This window comes from Rhinatrema bivittatum, chromosome 2, assembly GCF_901001135.1.
Source record: "Rhinatrema bivittatum chromosome 2, aRhiBiv1.1, whole genome shotgun sequence".
Taxonomy (NCBI): Eukaryota; Metazoa; Chordata; class Amphibia; order Gymnophiona; family Rhinatrematidae; genus Rhinatrema; species Rhinatrema bivittatum.
The window spans coordinates 460724297-460745654 of record NC_042616.1 but is presented as its reverse complement, the minus strand read 5'-3'; positions in this window follow the sequence as shown (position 1 = coordinate 460745654).

The window sequence follows — 21358 nt, the reverse complement described above, 5'->3', positions numbered from 1 at the left end:
TCCTCCCTCTGTTAACACCAATAAAAGCGCTCACATTGAGAACTCAGGATTATATATCAGGGCTGTACTCCTTCTAGAGGTCATCTCAGCACAGTGTCTTAAAGAAATAGACTAATAAAGTTATTCTGTACTGCAGAACCATCCACCTAATATGACTAAAGGTTAAGCTGTAGAAGCAAAGTACAATTAAAGGTATACCTGCAGTCTCCAAATGTAGGCCACGGCTAGAAAAGCAAAACACAAACACATTTAAAAAAAAAAAAACCCAAACAGACCATTTTTCTGAGACTGAGATAAAGGGAAGAAAAGTAGGAGGTATAAGTGCGTCAGCTAAAGCAGAATGTTAAAGACATCAAGTCTAAGAATCATAGAGATCTATATTCAGAGGTATTTAGCCGGATAACTCACTAGTTATCTGGCTAAATGAATATTTGGGAAATTATCCGGCTAATTTTAGCAGGCTAGAATTTAGCCAGGTAACTTAGGGGGGTTCCAGAGGAGGAGTTTTGGGAAGGAATTACGGGGAGGAGTTATGTTAACCAGTTAAGTCTGGTCGAGCTAAAGAGCTGTCCTAAAGTTATTTATTTATTTTATTTGTGCAATTTTTATATACCGTTACCCAGAACACAAGGTTCTATCTTAACGGTTTACATAATACAAAGTAATGTATAAGCAGTTCAGAAAGTAGAAATAAATACAATAAAATCTTCAATAAAAATAATAAGATACTTAAAATTATTTAAAAACTAAAATAGCATTAATAAAGTTAAGAATAAAAAGGTCCAAGGAAAGCTGTAGACTTATAAACCGTCCTGGGTATTAGCTCTGTACGCTTGTAAAAAGCACCACGTTTTGAGATCTTTCTTGAATTTCTTCAGGTTATTCTGCATTCTTAGATTTAGTGGCAAACTATTCCAAAGTTTCGGTCCTGCAACTGAAATGGCCCTTTCTCTTACTTCGCTCAGATGTGCCGATCTGACAGTAGGCACTGATAAAAGGCCTTTATTAGATGATCTTAAGTCTCGTTGAGGTAAATACAATTTAATAGTTGTATTCAGCCAATCCGTTTTGTCTCCGTAGATGATCTTATGAATCATACAGAGAGTCTTGTGTTTGATTCTATATTCCACTGGTAGCCAGTGTAATGATTTTAAAACTGGCGTAATGTGATCACTATTTTTTTGCATGCGGAGTGAATGAGTAATAGGTTCATTCATATGCATTGTATTGCATCGGCCGGATAAAGGTAGCCAGCTATATCCAATAGTGAAGCTGCACTATTTAATAGTCCTCCAAAGTTAGCCGGATAAGTTTATGGAAGATAGCTGTTTAACTTATACGGCTAACTCCGCTCCTCCCCGGAACACCCTCGACTTATCCAGATAAGTCTTTAAATTTGCCAGTTTAGCCATTTAGATGGATAATTTTTCAGTTATCCGACTAAATGGCTTTTGAATATCGACCTACAGATGTCCACAAATGTATTGTGTACAGTTCTGGAGACTGCACCTTCAAAAGGATATAAACAGGATGAAATCAGTCCAGAGGGTAGCTACTAAAATGGTCAGTGGTCTTCGTTCTAAGGTCTGACTGCTAAGATTTAATGCTACAAAATGCAGAGTAATGCATGTAGGATTCAAAAACCCAAGGAAGAGTTACAGTATTGGAGGTGAAATTTTTCTAAACACGAAAGAAAAGCAGGATCTGGGGGTGATTATATTTCAGGGCTTAATTTGTGGGGCAACAGGGTGGAATGCCTTAAGAGGCAGAGCAGCCAGGGTTATTCTGCTCCAGCCCCTCCACTACAGGCAGTCTGCAGGGAAGAGAAGAGGAGGGGATGAGCCCGAAGCACACAGAGGGGCCGATGCAATATAAAGTGCGGAAAGCGGGCGCTGACTTTTCAGCGCCCGCTTTCCTAACGTGCGCATGGTGCCCGCAAGGGGGGCGTCATGCAATACTCAAATTAGGGGTCTTGCTAGCAAGGAGGTGCTAGGATCGCTTGCGCGACCTTAGCGCCTCCTTGCTAACATGACCCCGCCGCGGCTGCCGGTTATGAAGACAGTCTGCCAATAATGAAAATGGCTGGTTATGAAAACCGACCGCCAAGTTATGAAGACCGACGCCAATATACTCGGCGGTCTGTTTTTTCTGCTTTTCTGTACTTCTATTACCTGCGCTCAGGCAGGCGTTAATAGCTGAGTGATAAATGTGCGTCTGAGATGCACATTTATTTTTTTGCATGCGGAGTGAATGAGTAATAGGTTCATTCATATGCATTTGCATGTGATGAGCGCTTTTACATTCACTCCTCGTCCAATGCGGGTTAATTAGACGTTAATCCCCCTATTGCATTAGGAGGTGGATTAGCGCCTATTACCCCGCGTCGGAGTACGGCTGAGCGCATTGTATCGCATTGGCCCCAGAGAAGAGATCTCCCACTCTGCTTTCTAATCCAGACCCTCCTCTCTTGTTCCCCCTTCCCCACCCCACATACTTCTCCTATATTGCAGGGAACAGAAGGGAAAGAGGTGATACTGAAGCAATCACTGCAGAGCAAACAATAGACACACAAAAGACGTTTGAACGAGCATAAGTTTGAGAGCAGTAATGCAAATTGTCAAGGCTTCAACCCTGGTTTTGATGAATGGCACTACTGCTCATTATTTTCAAATATATGCTATTTCAAATCCTTTTTGTGCCCCACCTTTTTTCTGGGACTCGAGAAAGCAGAGCAGAGCTGGCAGTGTATATCAGTTCTGGCTCTATAAGGAAACAGAACAGAACCAGTAGTTGCATGGATTATTTATGGCCTCCCAGCCCTTGGAGGAAGTAGAAAAGAACAGAGAGTGTTGGAGCTGCTTACCCTGTGACAAAATAAGCCCTGTTGTATCTAATGATCTTAAGGTAGCCAAACAGGTGGTTAAAGTGATGGCAAAAGCCAAAAAGATGCTTGGCTGAGTAGGGAGAGGAATGATCAGCAGAAAAAGGGAGGTGATATTGCCCCGTATAGGTCCCTGGTGAGACCTCACTTGGAATTCTGAGTACAATTCCGGAGACCGCACCTTCAAAAGGATGGAGTTGTTCCAGAGGGTGGCTACTAAAATGGTCAGTGGTCTTCAATCTAAAGCATATGGGGACAGACTTAAAGAACTAAACATGTACACCCTAGAGGAAAGGCAAGATAGGAGAGATGTGATAGCAACATTTAAATATCTCAAAAGTTTCATGCATGGTAAGTGAGCCTCTTCCAGTGAATGAGGGTGAAAGGGGGTTGGCTCAGGAGCAATCTTAAGAAATATATCTTTACAGAGAGGGTGGAGGATGTAAGGAACAGCCTCCCAGTGGAGGTGGAGGAGACAAAATAGCATCTGAATTCAAGAAAACATGGGAAAAATACAAGCGCTCTCTAAAGGAGTGATGGGAATTATAAAGCCAAATTAACTGGGCGGATGGGCAGACTAGGTGGGCTATATGGTCTTTTTCTGCCGGCATGTTTCTGTGTTTCAGTGAGTCCAAGAAAATACACAGTAGTAAAAGTTCACACTGACATGCCTTGGGGACAATAACAATGTCCCCAAGGCATGTCAGGATACTGCATAAAAACCAGACAGAAGTACAAGCAAGGCCCAACTACAACAAACCCTAAGGTCCACAGTCAAGTGCCTGTGGCTGCCATGATTACTGATTTCTTTCTCAGATGTTTCTGTTCTGATTCTATTGGGGATTTTCATGTATTTTAAAGTTTGCATTCTAGCAGATAGGATATTTGATTTGGAAATCAGTCTGGATCAGAATAGGTGCTTTCCCTCATAACTCCCACCTGGAGAATCAGGACAGCATTTGGACAAAAAGTATGTAAAAAAAATATCATTTATCCTACTTTTCACATTCAGAAAGCTAATCTACTGGAAATTTGTCATCAGGAATTTATTCCATTCACATTCCATCGTGAATGAGAAATTATTGTTAGCCTGTCTTGAAGCATTGGGCATTTCATCCACTGTTCTGGCTTCTTACACAATTGATTCTGAAGAGTATCTAGAGGAGATGCATGTTCTGATTTGTTTCCTCTTCGTACTGGTTTTCCACAAGTCTCCTCTCTGTCCGCAACCTTAGTCAACATTTATGTGTAGAAACTACGGAGTCTCCACTAGTTGGCCCTTGGATAGATGGCAGCAAAGGGGCAGGCCATTCTGAACAGCACCTCCCCCAGAGGATGTCTGGAGTGAAGCGCTCTTGAGGCACAAGGGGGGGCTAGGCCATGTCAGAGGGTGGCAGTTTAGATTTGATTTTGAGGGAGAAGGAGCTGTTCCACTGTGCTCTCCAAATTAGGCCCCCTCCTATCACCACCACCACCCCACACACACACACACATTTAGCACAGAAGGGAGAGACACTGCCTTGCCAGCTCCCTGATTGTGGACTGGAAGGGGAGAGAGTGAGAGACAGAAGGATTTTTGCATTTTTCCCTGGCTTTTGTAGTTTTCGATCTGTACCATTCCTGGCACCCTGTATCTCCCGCTCACGGTTGTCAGGGAGGACCTGTGTACTACTTCGCCCAGCTCAAGAAGGAGTTACAGTGATCAGTTAAGGAAGAGAGAAGGTTTTTCCCAGTTTGAGGTTTTCCTATTGTAGAGGCAAGGAAGTCGTTTTCTGTCTCCCTTCCTTGCCCCAAGCAAGAAGCTGCAAGGACTGCTTTCAGTATTTGGCCTTTCCTTCAAGAAGGCCTAAAGTTATCTTTTGAAGAGAAGTTGAAGGGAGAGAAGAGGAGAAGGATATCCGGAGATCCTCAGCAGAGTTTTTCACCCCGGGACATAGGACGCTGCCAGGTTGGAGTGCGAGATTCTTCGTGGACCTCAGATGCTGTGGTAGGGGATCCAGTCACATTTAGGATGACCCAGCCCACTTGGGACACTTATCATTCCATCCCACTTATCATTCCAAGCCCCTGCCTGCCTGGAGGGACACATACAGAGAGGCAGAGATTCTTTAAAACTGGACTCCTCTAAGTCTGAGGACAATGGATGTACTCGGACTCTTCATTTATTGCTCTTATTAATTCTTTTGAAATCAATCACAGTAAACTTTAATTTGAACAACCATCCAGAGAGTCCAGCATGGTTTGAAAGTGTACCTGTCCCCAAGAGCAAGAGTAGCACACACACACACACATGGGAGATCACTACTCAGCAAATCTGATCACCTCAGTCATCATTCCCATCTCTAGGCCATTTAGGTATATGTTAAAAAGCAGCAGTCCTAGTACAGATCCCTAGGGCACGCCATATTTACCTTTCTCCATTAAGAAAATTGACTATTTAGCCCTACTTTCTGTTATCTATCTTTTAACCAGGTCTCAATCCAGAATAGAACATTGCCTCCTATTCCATGACTTTTTAATTTCCTCAAGAATCTCTGATGAGGAAATGCAAATACAGCTGTTGCACATGCCTTTCTTCCATATTAGTTTTCTGGGGCTGTGCGGGCCATCTGGTGAAATCCAGGACAGTGCACACTGGGAACATGTCCAAGATGGCAGATGTGACGTGCTGTTCTCCACAAGTGTGTGTGTGTGTGTGTGTGTGTGCACAGCCAGCTTCCTTCCTCTAGGCGCGCGGCCGCGCATCTCTCCAGAATTTAAAGGGCCAGACACAGGAAGTGTGCTGGTCCCACCTATGGACTGATTTCCTGCTTGAGCCCTATAAAATGGCTGCTCCGTCACTTCAGTGTTCACCTTGCATCGGAGTTACTTCACTCTGGAGGCTCCTGCCTGCCAGAGCTCCATCAGGTCTTCTTCGTGGAGCTCCTCATCGTCTTCTCGTCATGTCACGTCACGTCTTGATTGCCTGAAGTCCACGTCTAGGTGTCCTGGTGTCTCGTCTTGATCTTCCGCTTCCTGATGTTCCAGGTTCCTTGGTGTCTTGTTCCTGTGTCTTCAGCGTTCCTGAGCCTTCTGGTCCTGCTGGCCTTGGTCCCTCGGATGACGTCTTTCCCGAGTTGGAGTGGCCTGCAGGTGGACTAGTGTCCTGTGCTCCTGAGCCGTCATGTCCTGCCAGCATTCGTGGTGCTTCGGACGACATCTGGCTCCGTCGTCGGAGTCCCACCTCGACTGGACTCTTCCCTGCACTTGTCCCACTCTCCGCGTGGTCCGTGACCAGCCTCCTCGGGCTGTGTAGGGTGCGCAGTGGGACAGGGTGGTCTGTGACCAGCCCATTGGGTCCGCCCGTGAAGGTGGGCTGAGTAGGGCGCCCTGAGAGACAGTGCCAATGTCCTTCCGCCCAATTTCTCATCTCGTCCTGGATGCTGTTGCATCAGTCTTGGTGTCATGTCTTTGCTTCAACGTCTTTTTCCTGATGTCGTCGCATCGCCCTGGTCAGGGATGCTGTCGCATTGACCCTGGTCCGTGATGTATTTGCATCAGCCCTGGTGTCATGTCTTCAATAGCCCTGGTGTCATGTCTTCAACAACCCTTGTCTGTGATGCCGTTGCATCAACCTTGGTGTCATGTCTTCGTGTCAAGGTCCGTCTGCCCTCATCCTCAGGCTGGCCTGCTGCTCCATGCCGATCCATGCGGCAGGTCCGAAAGGGCTTGGAAAGGTCGGAAGACCATTCCCCTACCAACATCATCTTGTTGTTGGCGCTGGGAGCTTGAAGGCCTGGCAGAGGGTAAGACGGTAGACCGTCTGCCATGCTGGAACACGCCGTCAACCCTTGGTTCGGTCCTGGATCCGTCTGGGGTCAGGCTGAGGCCCAAGGGCACATGAAACACCCCCCACTACGTAACTAAAGATTTATGGTCTGGTAAGATCTAAAATGATTAGCCTGGAGGGGATCTGGGAAGTCATAATCACTTTAGTGAAATCTCTCCCAAGTCAGGTACTGGTGCTTTCCTCAGAATTTCAAGAAATTCCCGGTAAAGTTAAGGAACTGGAAATAGCAATTACAGAGCAAAAGAAAACTTTGGATGCTATGGAATCTAATTTGGGGAAGATTCAAGATAACATACATTCTGCTCTCAAGGATAATTTAGTGATTCATTAGTAGTGTTTGGAAAATATAATAAAACAGACAATGTGGTTAATTAATTTCCCAAAATAGCAGCACCTCCATCACTGGCTTTGCTTAAGCGATATTTTTATTGAAGTTTTGAAGATTCCTGAAAATGCTTTTCTACCAGTTGCTAGAGCATATTATATCCCTTCCTTTGCAGCAAAAAAAAAAAGGAGGGACAACTCGATACTTCTCAAATTTGTTTTGATTGTTTGGATGTTACTGGTGCTTTGGAGAAGTCAAATGAAGAAGTTATTTCAGTTTCAACTTTGCTTGTAAAAGTTGTGCTTGAACCTGACAGGGACTGAAGTCATGAAACTATTATTTTTTATTCAGAAACATTCCCTTTTTGAATTCTAAGATTTGTATTTTTTCAGATGTGGCCACGACAACACAAAGGAAAAGTAAGCAATTTTTTAATGCATCCTGAAGTGCTGCAGCTTGGGGCTGTGTTTGGATTGAATTAAGCTTGCAAATGTGTTATCAAACATCAATCAGTTACATATGTTTGCTTTGATCCTTCCCCACCCAGCTAACAGTCTTCTTGAGTTCCAGGCGCCTTAGTCCCTTTTGCTTATTTTTTTGTTCAATTCTATAAATAATTTTCTTTTCTTTTTTTTTTTACTTTATTTGCATTAATAACGTATTATCAAATAAGAAACATATTTGAAAGAAAATAAAGCATATTATACATAAGAAGTAGCATAACCAAATATGAGAAAAAAATACATATTTTATACAAACCAAAGTTAGACCACTGCATAGAAGGGGGGAGGAGAAAAAGGCATGGGGGCCTAGGACTAATACAGCATTTCAAAACAGAAAAACAATCACTTCTAATCAGAAACAATGCCTCACTATAAAGTCATGCTTACGAGACAGGCTGGGAGATAACATTATACTTAGCAACCAGAAAATCTCTCAATTGTAAAGTGTCATGGAACAAGTATTTAGTATCATTCAAATTGCTTTTACAAATATGACGAATAACACAAGTTGCCCCTAATGACAAAATCTCAGGTCTCATAGACGAAAACTTCTTCCTGCAATCCTGTGTTATCGCTTTAGCTAAATCTGGAAATATCCACAACATCTGGCCTTTGAAGAGATACTCACGATAATGAAAAAAAAAAGGGCAGAGGATATTGTCTCGATCTTATAGAAAAACAAATGTCAATAATAAAGTGGCTCTTGAAGAAATAATATCATCAATATTTTCCAGAAAATCAGAAGAGACTTGTTCCTTCTCATTCGAAGATTTCTTAGGAATAGGCAAATAATAAATATTTGAAAGTGGAGGTAGAGCAGCCTCTGGTAATTGCAATATCTCTTTCATATAGGATTCCTGCTTAAACCGTTTATTATCTCTCACAAAACAGTACAAAGAGATATGCACTCCAAAGATAATTTCAGATAATACAGATCCAAACATTTTTCACAGATTTCCACCCCCATCCAACCACCCTCTTTCCCTTCCCCTTTCCTCCCATCCCTCTCCTTACCCTTCAAATCAGACAATCCAAAATGAAAGAAAAAAACCCACAAATTTCCCCACCTAGCACATCCTCACATCGCCAGATCTGACCAACAGCATCGCAACTTGTCCAGCAGACTTATACCTAAGAACCAGTATTTAAAATTATACTCCTTACTCTTGATGATAACATTTGGATATATTTCTCCCAATTATCCATAAATAACTTGTGTCGCTTGAAAGTCTCATTGCAAGCCATGTTTTCCATCTGCACCATATTGTGTAACAGATTTCACCATTGCCAAAAAGGAGGATCATTGCTCCTGCAGTTCAAAAGAATTAACTTCTTGCCGAGAATGCAAGCCTTTCATGTACATAACCCATCTCTCTTAGTCTTGAAAAACATCAACATAACTGTTCAAACAATAACACTTCAGGAGTCTTTACAAGATTATATCCCAAGATGCATGAGATACAACCAACCACTCGATTCCAGAAAGATTTGATTCGTGAACAGAACCAAAAACTGTGTGACAGAGTACCTTCCTCCAGATTACACTTAACACATAGCTGCAAATCAGAGATGCCAGCTTGGAATGTACAGTCTGGGAGATAGATATATGCCCTTCTTAGAAATTTCAATTGCAATTCCCTGTTGTCCATGTTAAAGGAGAGTATCATGAGATGTGTTAAACATGATTTAAATGCTGGGTCTGATATCCTAATTCCACTCCACTGTAGCCAAAAATTCAAAGGAATCTCCAAATCAGATTCTGTACCATATTTATGCAAACCCTTGCATATTGCTGATAAAGGAAGCTTTTTCCTCTCTTCATGCTTAATACATTCCTCTAATGATTCCAGAAAAGAGGAATCCAAGTCGCTCAAGGAAAGTGAGGCCACATAATGTTGCAACTGAACATAAGAAAAATAGCTGATATCATTCAAATCATATCGATTTTTCAACTCCTAGAATGACATAATCTTTCCCCCTTCCTCCAATATATGGTGTAAATGTGTAATACTCTCTGTGTTCTATCACTGAAAGTCAACCGTGATGTTACCAGGAGGAAATTCTAAATTTCCCTGAATCGGTAATAACTGAAATCAAAGTGATGACCGCTTAAGTAGTCTAGTCAAGTTCATCCAAGCCCATCTGAGTGGGGAAATCAAGATACAATTAGACCACCCACCCGAAAATTTACCATAAGGATCATGTAAAACATATTTAAGATCAATCGTCCAAGAGGGATCTTTAAAAGAACCTGGAAAAGCCAAAGCTTCAGAATGTCTTTGTTCAGTTTAAAATCTGAGAAATTCCCAAAGCTCTCAATCAAATCAATTAATGTCTCCAGGGAGATTATAGGACTGGTAAGAAACGCCAGAATATCATCAGCAAATGCTGCATATTTAAATTTCTGAGTACCTAATTGCATACCTTTATCTCCCTAGTCATCTGAACAGAGCACAGCAGTGGTTCAAAAAAAGTAAAAACGTTTACGGAGAAAGAGGGCAACATTGCCTGCTACCTCTCCTTTTGGAAATTACTGTTGATTGAGTTCCATTAGCCATCATCCTTGCTGTAAGATGGCTAATGAATTGCATGCTGAAACCTCCCCACTAAGTCCATGTGCACTAAAAGATAAGAGGTATTGCCACTCTACTCTATCAAACGCCTTTTCAGCATCAAAACTAACTGCCAAATAAGGGAGATTACGATTTTTACTCAAGGTCATGGCTGTCAATAAAAGACATACATTCATCAAAGCATATCTACTACGAATAAACCCCACCTGGTGTTGTGATTAGTGTGTATGTGGACCCTTGGCCCAAGGTGTGAGTTGATACAGCCTGAGGGGAGGAGCCCCACAGGTCTGCACTGTCAGGAGGCGAGGTGTTGGAGTGTAGGGAAGCTCTGTTCACAGTCGAGGGGAGAGCCCCAGAGACCAGGAGATGACCCCCGTAGGGTAGCAGTCTGTAGATGGTGCTTAGAGAGACTGAAGAGAGAGGGCACCAGGCAGATCACGGGATGATGGACGCCCGAACAGCCACGCAGGATATTCTCTGATGGTGCAGCCCGAGGGGTGGAGCCACAGCGCAGTGGGCATAGAGGGAGAGTGTAAGTGAACCCCTTGGGGCAGAAAGCCCAAGCCTAAGTCCAATAGCTCACGTAGACAGGTACCTGGAGATCAGAGGGTAGCTGGCTGAGTAATGGAGAAACAGGCCTGTGGAGCGGGACAGCTGTCAATTGTTGAATCACAAGGAGCAAGCCTCGAGGAGCGGGGAAGCTCAGGGTGGTCATGGAGTAGGTGAGTGTGGCCCGAGGAGCAGGAAGGCATGAACAGTCGTTGAAGGATATGGCGCAATCCCGAGGAGTGGGGAAGGCCAGCTGAGAACTCATAAGTTGCTGCAATAGTTCCCAAGGATAGCCGAGGTAGAGCAGGAAGCCAGATGGAACCCAAGAGGTGCGGGACCAGCTCAAGGAGCAGGGTAGGCCAGGGTCCAAGATATAAGCAGGATCAGCTTCTCAGGAACAAGGCAGGCGTAGGACTCGTACAGAACTTGTTGCCAAGTCAGCTTGCTGGAGGCGAAGCAGGAGCTTAAATACCGGAGTCCAATGACATCATCAACAGGGGATGCCCCAGAGGTTCCCGCCGAAGTGGCTTCAAAGGCAGGACTTGTGACGCGCGTGCCTAGGAGGACCCAACATTGGAGCCGGAAGTAATGGCGTCCATGCCTCTGCGAGGATGCCTGCAGAATGCGGCAATGCAGAGAGGCCTGTGCAACAAGGAGACCCGGAGAGGGTAGGAAAGCAGAACAAGCTGTAAGTACTTGCAGTCGCAACCGTCTGCGACTAACAGGCATAACACTACCCCCCCTCTTAAGACCCCTCCCCGGGGGTTTGGGTTTGTGAGGGTGGTTGGCATGAACTGCCGAAGAAGATCCTTGTCAAGGATGTTAGCCATGGGTTCCCAGCTGTTCTCCTCAGGACCAAACCCCTCCCATGACAGGAGGTATTCCCATCTGTGTCCATGCTTTCGGATATCCAAGACTTCGCGAACTTGGTATGTGACATCAGCCTCTGAAGACACTGGGACAGGATTTGGGGACCCCTTGGAGAATTTGGAAAGAATCAGAGGCTTGAGTAGAGACACATGAAAAGCATTGTGTATTTATTTATTTATTTATTTTAACATTTTTCTATACCGTCATTTGGTGGGAACCGTCACAACGGTTTACATTAAGGCACATAAAAAAGAAGCTAACATATCTTAAGTTACGTAGGTGCCATTTGAGGGTCGGTAACATAGTTTGTACATAATATTAATTGGTAAGTGTAATGATTCATTTCCAATTCACATTGTAACAGTTTAGGTTACTAGATAACCTTTAACATTGTACTTTTACCCTTTTGCTGAGCTTTAAAAGAATGAAACTTAATCTGATTAAGAATTACACACATATTGATTTTGGTTATGTGTTTGTTGTTCAATTGTTTGTACCTGCTTTCCCTTGAGTACTATTCTCCTTTCTTTTTTTGGTAAGCTAGTTTAAAAAGCTTTTAAGTGATGATGGCAGTTGCAACCGATAGGTAACCGGCCCCAGACGATGTACCACTGGAAATGGTCCAATGAATTTAGGAGCAAAACGAGCAGAGGGCAGCTTAAGGTGAATTAACTTGATGTTGAGCCATATTTTATCTCCAGGTTGAAACTCAGGTGCAGCACGGTGATGGGCGTCAAAAGCCTTTTTAGATCTCTGAGTGGCTTTCTCCAGCAGCTGTTGCATATTTTGCCACAGATGATGTAACTCTTGGGCAATTTCCTGTGCTGCCAGGGAGGCGACAGACAGTGGAAGCAGGTAATGGAGGTAGTAAGGTGTCAGCTGCCTTTTTGGAGAAAATGTCGGAGAAGAATGCATATGGCGGTAGAAGGCCGAGCAGAGAAGGTATGGTCGTCATGCAAGGCAATGGTGAAACGGATTCCAGGCAGTTCTGGTGGCAGTCAGGACCCCAATGGGAGAGCAGTAGGGTAGTCCAGTTGAACTTTGGAGTGTGCTCTGAAGCCAGGGCAGCCCCAAACAATCGGGTGGATGGCCTTGTCTAAGATATGGAACGAAATGGATTCCTTATGCAAGGTTCCAGTGCATAGTTGGATGGGAGCAGTGGTGTAAGTGACCTCACCAGGCAGAAGTTCCCTGTGAATAGACGAGAGTAGCAGAGGAACCAGAGAGCAAATGGTGGGAATCCGTAGATGCTCGGTGAGTTGCTTCAAGATAAAGTTCCCTCCAGCCCCGGAGTCCACTAGGGCTAAAGTGTGGAATTCCTGGTTGTTCATGTAGGAGATGGTGAGGTCAGGCCTAGGAGAATTCCTCCTACAGGTTCTAGGCCCGGCAGTTTCCCGGACAGACTGGGCAAGAGGTGATGGCATGCCCAGGTTGACCACAGTACAAGCAAAGGCCGGACTGCTGTCGGCAACAACAGTCCTTAGGAGAGAGTCTACTCCTACCCATTTGCATGAGTTCTTCCTCTGAGAGGTTAGGCGAAGCAATGGGTTTAGGAGAGGGTGAACATCGAACTCGAGATGGCCCAGGAGTCGGTTTCCAGGATGCTCTGGATTCAAGAGAACGTTCTTGTAACCGACGGTCGACCACCCTGTGAGGTCAATGAGAGAGTCCAAGGAAGTAGGCAATTCGCGAGCAGCCAATTCATCCTTAATGTGTGGACTCAAGCCCTCCAGAAAGATAGAGCGTAAACAGTCGGAATCCCACTGTAACTCTGACGCAAGTGTTCAAAATTCAATGACGTAGTCCGTTAATGACGAAGCCCTGGTGAAGATGAAGGAGAGTTGACCCAGAGATGGCACGCTGGTCAGGGTCTTTGAAGATGGACCGAAACAGGGCCAAGAACCCTGAGAGGTCCCGAAGGACGGGGTCTGCTCGCTCCCAGAGAGGTGATGCCCAGGCCAGGGCTTTGCTTCTAAAAGAGCAAAGATGTACGTGGTCTTGGTGACCACATCAGGGAATTATGCAAGTTGCAAGCAGAAATGCATATTACATTGGTTCAGGAAGCCTCGACACAAGACTGGGTTTCCTGAGTTGTGCCGGCAGCGGCACAGTCAGCCGAGGAACTGGTGAAGAGGTAGATGCAGTGAGCTTGATAGATGTAGCTAAGGTAGTCACTGCAGCATTTAAACGAGAGCTCAGGTTGTCTATGGCAGCAGCCAGTGACTCCAAGAACTTCTGCTGTTCGCTGATCCGTTATGCCAGGCCAGGAATGGCCTGCAGAGCCAAAACCTCTGCCGGGTCCATGACTTGGCAATCTGTTGTGATTAGTGTATATGTGGACCCTTGGCCCGAGGTGCGAGTTGATACAGCCTGTGGGGAGGAGCTCCACAGGTCCACACTGTCAGGAGGTGAGGTGTTGGAGTGTAGAGAAGCTCTGTGCACAGTTGAGGGGAGAGCCCCAGAGACCAGGAGATGACCCCCGTAGGGTAGCAGTCTGTAGATGGCACTTGGAGAGACTGAAGAGAGAGGGCATCAGGCAGATCATGAGATGATGGGCGCCCGAACAGCCAAGCAGGATATTCTCTGATGGTGCAGCCCAAGGGGCGAAGCCACAGCGCAGTGGGCATAGAGGGAGAGTGTAGGTGAACCCCCCGGTGTGGAGAGCCTGAGCCCAAGTCCAGTAGCTCACGCAGACAGGTACCTGGAGATCAGAGGGTAGCTGGCTGAGTAATGGAGAAACAGGCCCATGGAGAGGGACAGCTGTCAATTGCAGAATCACAAGGAACAAGCCTCGAGAAGCGGGGAAGCTTAGGGTGGTCTTGGAGTAGGTGAGTGCGGCCTGAGGAGCGGGAAGGCGTGAACAGTCTTTGAAGGATACGGTGCAACCCCGAGGAGCAGGGAAGGCCCTCTGAGAACTCACAAGTCGCTGCAGTAGTTCCCAAGGAGAGCCGAGGTAGAGCAGGAAGCGAGATGGAACCCAAGAGGCGCGGGGCCAGCCCGAGGAGCGGGATAGGCCAGGGAACAGATCCCTGTAGAGCGCACACTGACCCCCAAGGAGCGGGTGCCAGACAGGGTCCACGATACAAGCAAAAGCAGCATCTCAGTACCAGGCAGGCGTAGGACTCATACAGAACTTGTTGCCAAGTCGGTTTGCTGGGGGCGAAGCAGGAGCTTAAATACCGGAGTCCGATGACATCATCAACAGGGGACGTCCCCAAGGTGTGTGACGCGCGTGCGCCTAGGAGGACCCAACATCGGAGCCGGAAGTAATGGCATCCATGCCTCCGCGAGGAGGCTGACAGAATGCGCGATGCAGAGACGCCAGTGCAGCGAGGAGACCCGGGGAGGGAAGGAAAGCAGAAGAAGCTGTACGTACTCGCAGTTGCAGCCGTCTGCGACTGATAGGCATAACACCTGGCCAGGTTTAATCATTTTTGGCAAAATAATCACCAATCTGTCTGCCAAAACTTTTGCTAACACTTTTTGATTGAAATTTAATAAAGAGATCGGACCATATGAGGTCGGTGATATAGGATCTTTTCCTGATTTATGGATTACCACCATTCGGGCTTCATTGGCTTCTAAACATAGAAACATAGAAATGACGGCAGAAGAAGACCAATCGGCCCATCCAGTCTGCCCAGCAAGCTTCACACTTCTTTCCTTTCATACTTATCTATTTCTCTTGGCTCTTAGCAACCCTTGGTTCTATTTCCCTTTCACCCCCACCATTAATGCAGAGAGCAGTGATGGAGCTGCATCCAAGTGAAATATCAAGCTTGATTAGTTAGGGGTAGTAACCGCCGCAACAAGCAAGCTACACCCATACTTATTTGTTTACCCAGACTATGTTATTCAGCCCTTATTGGTTGTTTTTCTTCTCCCCTGCAGTTGAAGCAGAGAGCTCTGCTGGATATGCGTGAAGTATCAGTTTTACTTCTCCCCTGCCGTTGAAGCAGAGAGCTATGCTGGATATGCATTGAAAGTGAAGTATGCATTGAAAGCCACATTAACTATCAACAAATATTGAATACGCCTAATAATTGGTAATACCTATAGCCTATGAACTCTCCGTTAATTTTACATACTCTTACCCACCCATGTTTTTTTTTGTTTTGTTTTTTTTTATTTGTTTGTTGTGGTTTAATTTGTTTGTTTTTTTAATTTTTTAATTTTCATTTTAATTTTTTTTAATTTGTTTGGGTTTTTTTAATTTTTTAATTTTCATTTTAAATTTTTTTAATTTGTTTGGGTTTTTTTAATTTTTTAATTTTCATTTTAATTTTTTTTTTAATTTGTTTGGTTTTTTAAAAATGTTTTTAATTAAAAAATTTAAATTAAAAAATTAATTAAATTAATTTTTTATTTTAGTTTTTTTTTAATTCTAAAGGATATACCCCCTTATCCAGCAAGGCCTGAAAGACTTAGCAAAGTGGTGCTGGGACATGTTTTACTAAAAACTAGGTATTATTCTCATCAGGCCCAGGAGCTTTCAAACCTTTAGCCTTTCGAATACCTCTGGTGATCTCCTCCACACTGAATGGTCTGTTCAACCAACTGAGTTGTTCTTCCATAAATGTGGGCAAGTTTACCCTAAGAATTTTTTACATTGCACTAAATCACAGCCTTCGTGGAATGTAGCTCCTTATAATAAGTCACTACCATCTGAGCAATCTCTTTACTAGTATTGGCTGGAGTCCCCTGGTTAGACTTAAGTGTGATAATAAATCTGGAACCTGAGTTTACTTTAATCAAATTAGCCATCAATCTGCCCATTTAATTACTTTGTTGATATAGTTTGAATTTCTAAAAAGTAATACTTTTTATTGGTCTTTGATGCACTAATGAGTTTAAACCTGTGCGCAGAGCCAGATTTGCTTCTCTATTTTCTTTAGTGTTGGCACCTACCAAGTTATGTTTGGCTTTGTTCAACTGACCTTCCAGAGTAATCAACTGTTTGTCAATATCTTTTTTCCATTTTGCTACATAAGAAATAATCTCTCCCCTCATTACTACCTTAACTGTATACCAAAATAACAAGGGATTCTCCTTATTGAATACCATTATTTCTTTCATATTCCCACCATTTGGATTGCAGGTAATCTTTGACTGTCTGCAGCAAGAAAATAAGGAAATTTGTATGAACAACTGAAGCACTCTCCATCCCCTCTAGACATATTAATCCAAATTGGGGTGTGATTTGACAACCTGATGTCGCTTATCCCAGCTTCCATGACAAGAAAAAATATTCTTAGAAAGCAAAATATAGTCAATTCGAGAATGGGTAGAGTGTCCTCTAGACAGATGAGTAAGGTCTTTCTGTGAAGGATGACGAAGCCTCCATAAATCAACCAAATTTAGTTTTTTTCCAAAAAAAGTAATCCCCCTATCTAATCTAACTCTCTCTCCTTGGGAAGGATTAGATTTATCTAAATCAGGATCTCATACTAAATTAGAAATCACCTCCTAACACTAAATCTTTCTCTAACAGGCTGATACAGTACAGTGCGCTCTGACGGAGTGCACTGTTAACCTGCCCTTGGACGCGCGTTTTCCCTTACCCCTTATAAAGTAAGGGGCGGAAAACGTGCGTCCAATCCGTGGCACCTAATAGCGCCCTCAACATGCAAATGCATGTTGATGGCCCTATTAGTTATGCCTGCACGATACAGAAAGTAAAATGTGCAGCTAGTTTCTGCTGGCACCGGCACCGGCACCGGAAACTGATTTTCTGTGCACTTAATATCCGACTTAATATCATGGCGAAAGGTAAAAAAAGTAAAAAAAAAAGAAAAAAATATTTTAAATGGGCCGGCGGCTGTCGGGCTGAAAACCGGACGCTCAATTTTGCCGGTGTCCGGTTTCCGAGCCCGTAGCTGTCAGTGGGCTCGAGAACCAACGCCGGCAAAAAAAGTCGTTAGTGATTATCAGGGTTTAGTTACATATGCATCATATCATATGTCAAGATATTGCATGATAGGGCAATATTGTGAATGCATCCCAAATTTCTTCCAAACGTGGTATTGTGGTTTCATTTGAACCAAAATATTGTTCTGCCAACTTTCTTTCTAGAATCCCAAACAAACCCAAACCAAGAAACTTTACACACTCTTGATTGCAAGAGAGCTGTAATTATTCCTGTCATATGATGTAAAATGACCAGGTAAACCTGTTCAGAAGTGAATGCTCTCCAGATGGTTGGGAGACTGCATAAAACTGTGCTGCTAACATCAGTGTTTTGATATACCAAAAGGAATAACGGCACATCAAACACATGCACTAGCATCCATGACAGCTTTCAGGGATACTACACTGATTCAAGACATCTGCAAAGTAGCTATACAGTCATCAATGCATACTTTCATTCAACATTACGATATAGATATGGAACTGTGTGCAGATATGAAATCTGGTCGAACAGTACTGAACATCATTATAAACAATTTAAAAGGACTTCTGGTCATGTGGGCAGGCTGAGAGGTCACAAGAGAAGTGTGAAGAGAATTTGAAGGTATAAAATGATTCTTTTTTCCAAATTGTTATACCATTTGCAAATAGTGCCATGCTGGATCCCAAATAAAGATTTGGCTTATTTAAAGTCGTTACTGATTAGCTTCCTACGGCAAGGCAAATGAGCTAGAGTGGGATATTTGGAGGTCTAAATCTTCCGGTTTCTACTATTTTGCATTTGAGTTACTTTGATACATGTTCTGTTCGATGGTGAATAGATTGTAAAGCTTGTTGCTGATTGATTGTTTATTGTAAACCGAGGTGATGTGCTTAACGTGCCGCGGTATATAAAAAAAATCTCTAAATAAATATTAAATTTTATAACATTGCCTGTCAGCTAAGGTTTGTGCAGGAATGGATCACATCTTCTTATTTATTTTGTACAAAATGTTTAATAGCTGGAAAAAACAGCTCCTTTCTCACCATTGAGTCTGTTTCATATGCCTCAAGGAGCATTACCTGATCTGAAAATTTGCCCTTTATTTAAGTCAACATATAAAGTGTGGCAAGCATTATGTAAATGGTGGGTACTTCTGAAGCTTCAGGATTGCTTCCTTTTGGTAGATAATCCTGGCTCTTCTCCTGGTTTACAGAATAACGTATTTAAGAAATGGAGGATGAAAGGTATTATTGATATTTCTTCTATGTATTGTTTTAGAAGGGATTGTTTTTTTCCTTTGATCAATTGTGTGAACAATATAACTTGCCATGGTTTCATTTATATGCATATATACATACCAGACATTACATGCAATTTTTATAAAACATTTGTGAAAGTTTTATTTTATGTAGAGTCCCTATCGGAAATTCTTCGTTCTATGAGGAGGAAAAAGAATGGGTTAGCCTGCTGGTATAAACTAGCAATGGTTAAGATTAATCATTAGGTTCTTCAAAATATGGCTCATTATTGGGCTGTTAATATTGGGGTGAAGGTCTCTTCAGAAGACATAGTTTAATGTTTTATGCACTATCAAAGATTTCATTAGATTCCAAGTATCAAGAATTATTAAACTTTTACATCATAGCTATGTTGATAATGTTAAAGCTCATAGATATGGCAGAGTAAGTGTCTGATGATTGTACTAAATGCAAGACAGAGAAAGGTACTCTTATCCATAACCTATTTTTGTGTCATAAATTATATCCTTTTTGGGAAGATGTTTTCTCAGTGATTCATAGGGTTACAGAAGTGAGACCATTGTCTGATGATTGTTATCTTTTGTTATTGGGATTATCTTTATTTCCAGTTTCTGTCTCACAAGGCTATAAACATTTTAATTTTTGTAGCATTGTTACTGGCTTTCCATTGTAGTTTGACATTCTAGAATCAATCTGAGTCCCCTCCTGCAGAGTCTGACCACTTGGATGCATATAGAGAGACTGGGTATTATTATTATTATTATTTTTTTTTATTCTTTATTTATCAATTTTAAAGTCAAACAGTTACAAGAAAATCTTGTAAAAAAATAGAAAAAGGATTTTTACAATTTCATATATAGGAATAATCTTAATTTATACCTCAATACAACTCTTCTTTTTTCTGGTAGTCCACAATACTATTTACTGATCTAAGATTAATATTTTAACTCAGTCATTTTCAACTCAGATATAATCATAAAGTAGAAATTACAGCAGTTTTAATATGTATTATTTGGGATGCCTAAATCCCATACTTGGAGGGAGACTCCGGCAAGGAAAAAAGACAAGATGTATTTTTACTCCAAAGGTAATTTGTCGCTTAAGAATAAAGATAATTGTGATGGAGTAAAAAATACATATAATTCTCCTTTATACTTAATACAACATTTACATGGAAAACTTAGTAAAAATGTTCCACCAATTTGATTAACCTTTGCTCTTTGTAACAAAACTTGCTGTCTCCTTCTTTGTGTTTATTTGGACACATCTGGGTACACCCTAACTTTTAATTTAAAGAATTCAGCAAGACGATATTTAAAAAATAGCTTAAGTATCCAATCTCTGTCTAGTTCCAAGGCAAATGAGACAATTAAAGTTGTTGCTTACACTAAATCTGAATCAGATGTCTCTAATAATTGCGAAATATCTAAATTTACAGCTAATCTATCCATAGGTTGTTTACCTTCTGGGCCTGTATCTGGACCTTCTTGTTTTTTATAACGTTTTAAATAGTAAATTTTTACGATTGGGGGAATCATTTCCTCAGATATTTTTAGTACCTCTATCAAATATTTCTTAAACATGTCTTTAGGAGTCATATATGGTAGAACAGGGAAATTTATAAATCTTAAATTCCTTTTTCTATTAGCGTTTTCCAAATTTTCTATTTTCATTTGCAATACCTGATTATCAATTAACATTGCATCCTGTACTGGTTTCCATTTAACACATTCTGATTTCACTTGTTCGACTTCAGTCAATATTACTTTTCTAAATTTTTCTAGACCAATTACTCTTTCCTGTATCTTATTTATTTTATTAACAATAGGATTGATCTGTGTGGTCATAGAAAGATTCATGCTTGAGATAGCTTCCAACTGGGTATTATTTTTATGCAATTGTGAGGTTCTCAGGATTATAAAAAAGCCTGGATGACCTTTTCTAATTTACTGCCTGCTAACATGAAAGATCATTTAAAATGATTGGGTTTTGTTAATAATTAGATTTACTATCACAGCATTGTTGGGAGTGAATGTGTGAGGTATGTTTGGTTGTCTTGTGTATGTGTTTAGGAATGCTTGTCCTTCTTGGGTATTTGTTTAAAACTAGTTGGCAGTCACTCTATTCTGTAATTGAAGTTCTGTACTATTTTACTTTGTTCTATTTCTTTTGCTTATTGTATTTATTTTTCTAATGGTATTTGATTGTTATACTTATGTTTTATTTCAAGCAAGAAAACACAAGAGAAAACCTACTGAAAAAATAGAATAGTAGGTTGTGTTGCTTAGTGAACAAACAAAATCACATAACCCTTAACTAGAGAGCCCCAGATATGAGTCTGTCTTTTCCTGCTTGTCCACAAAGAAAGTAAAGTTGCTTACCTGTAACAGGTGTTCTCCATGGACAGCAGGACAAAAGGCCACATATACCCTTTCACCTCCCCTGTAAGTTATTTTTAGCTAGAAGTAGTCTGAAAAGAGGTGTGCGGCGGCGAGGGCACCAATACACTCACGCATGCTCAGAAGAAATTCTAGTAACTTCAGAGCTATGATGAGGCAGTACCTAACTCTGCGTATCCAGATGACAGCATACAGATGTGTGACTATTTGTCCTTCTGTCTGGCAACTTTTCCTTCCTTCCTTCCTGCTCTCTATTGTGCAATGCTAACCAAATAAGCTT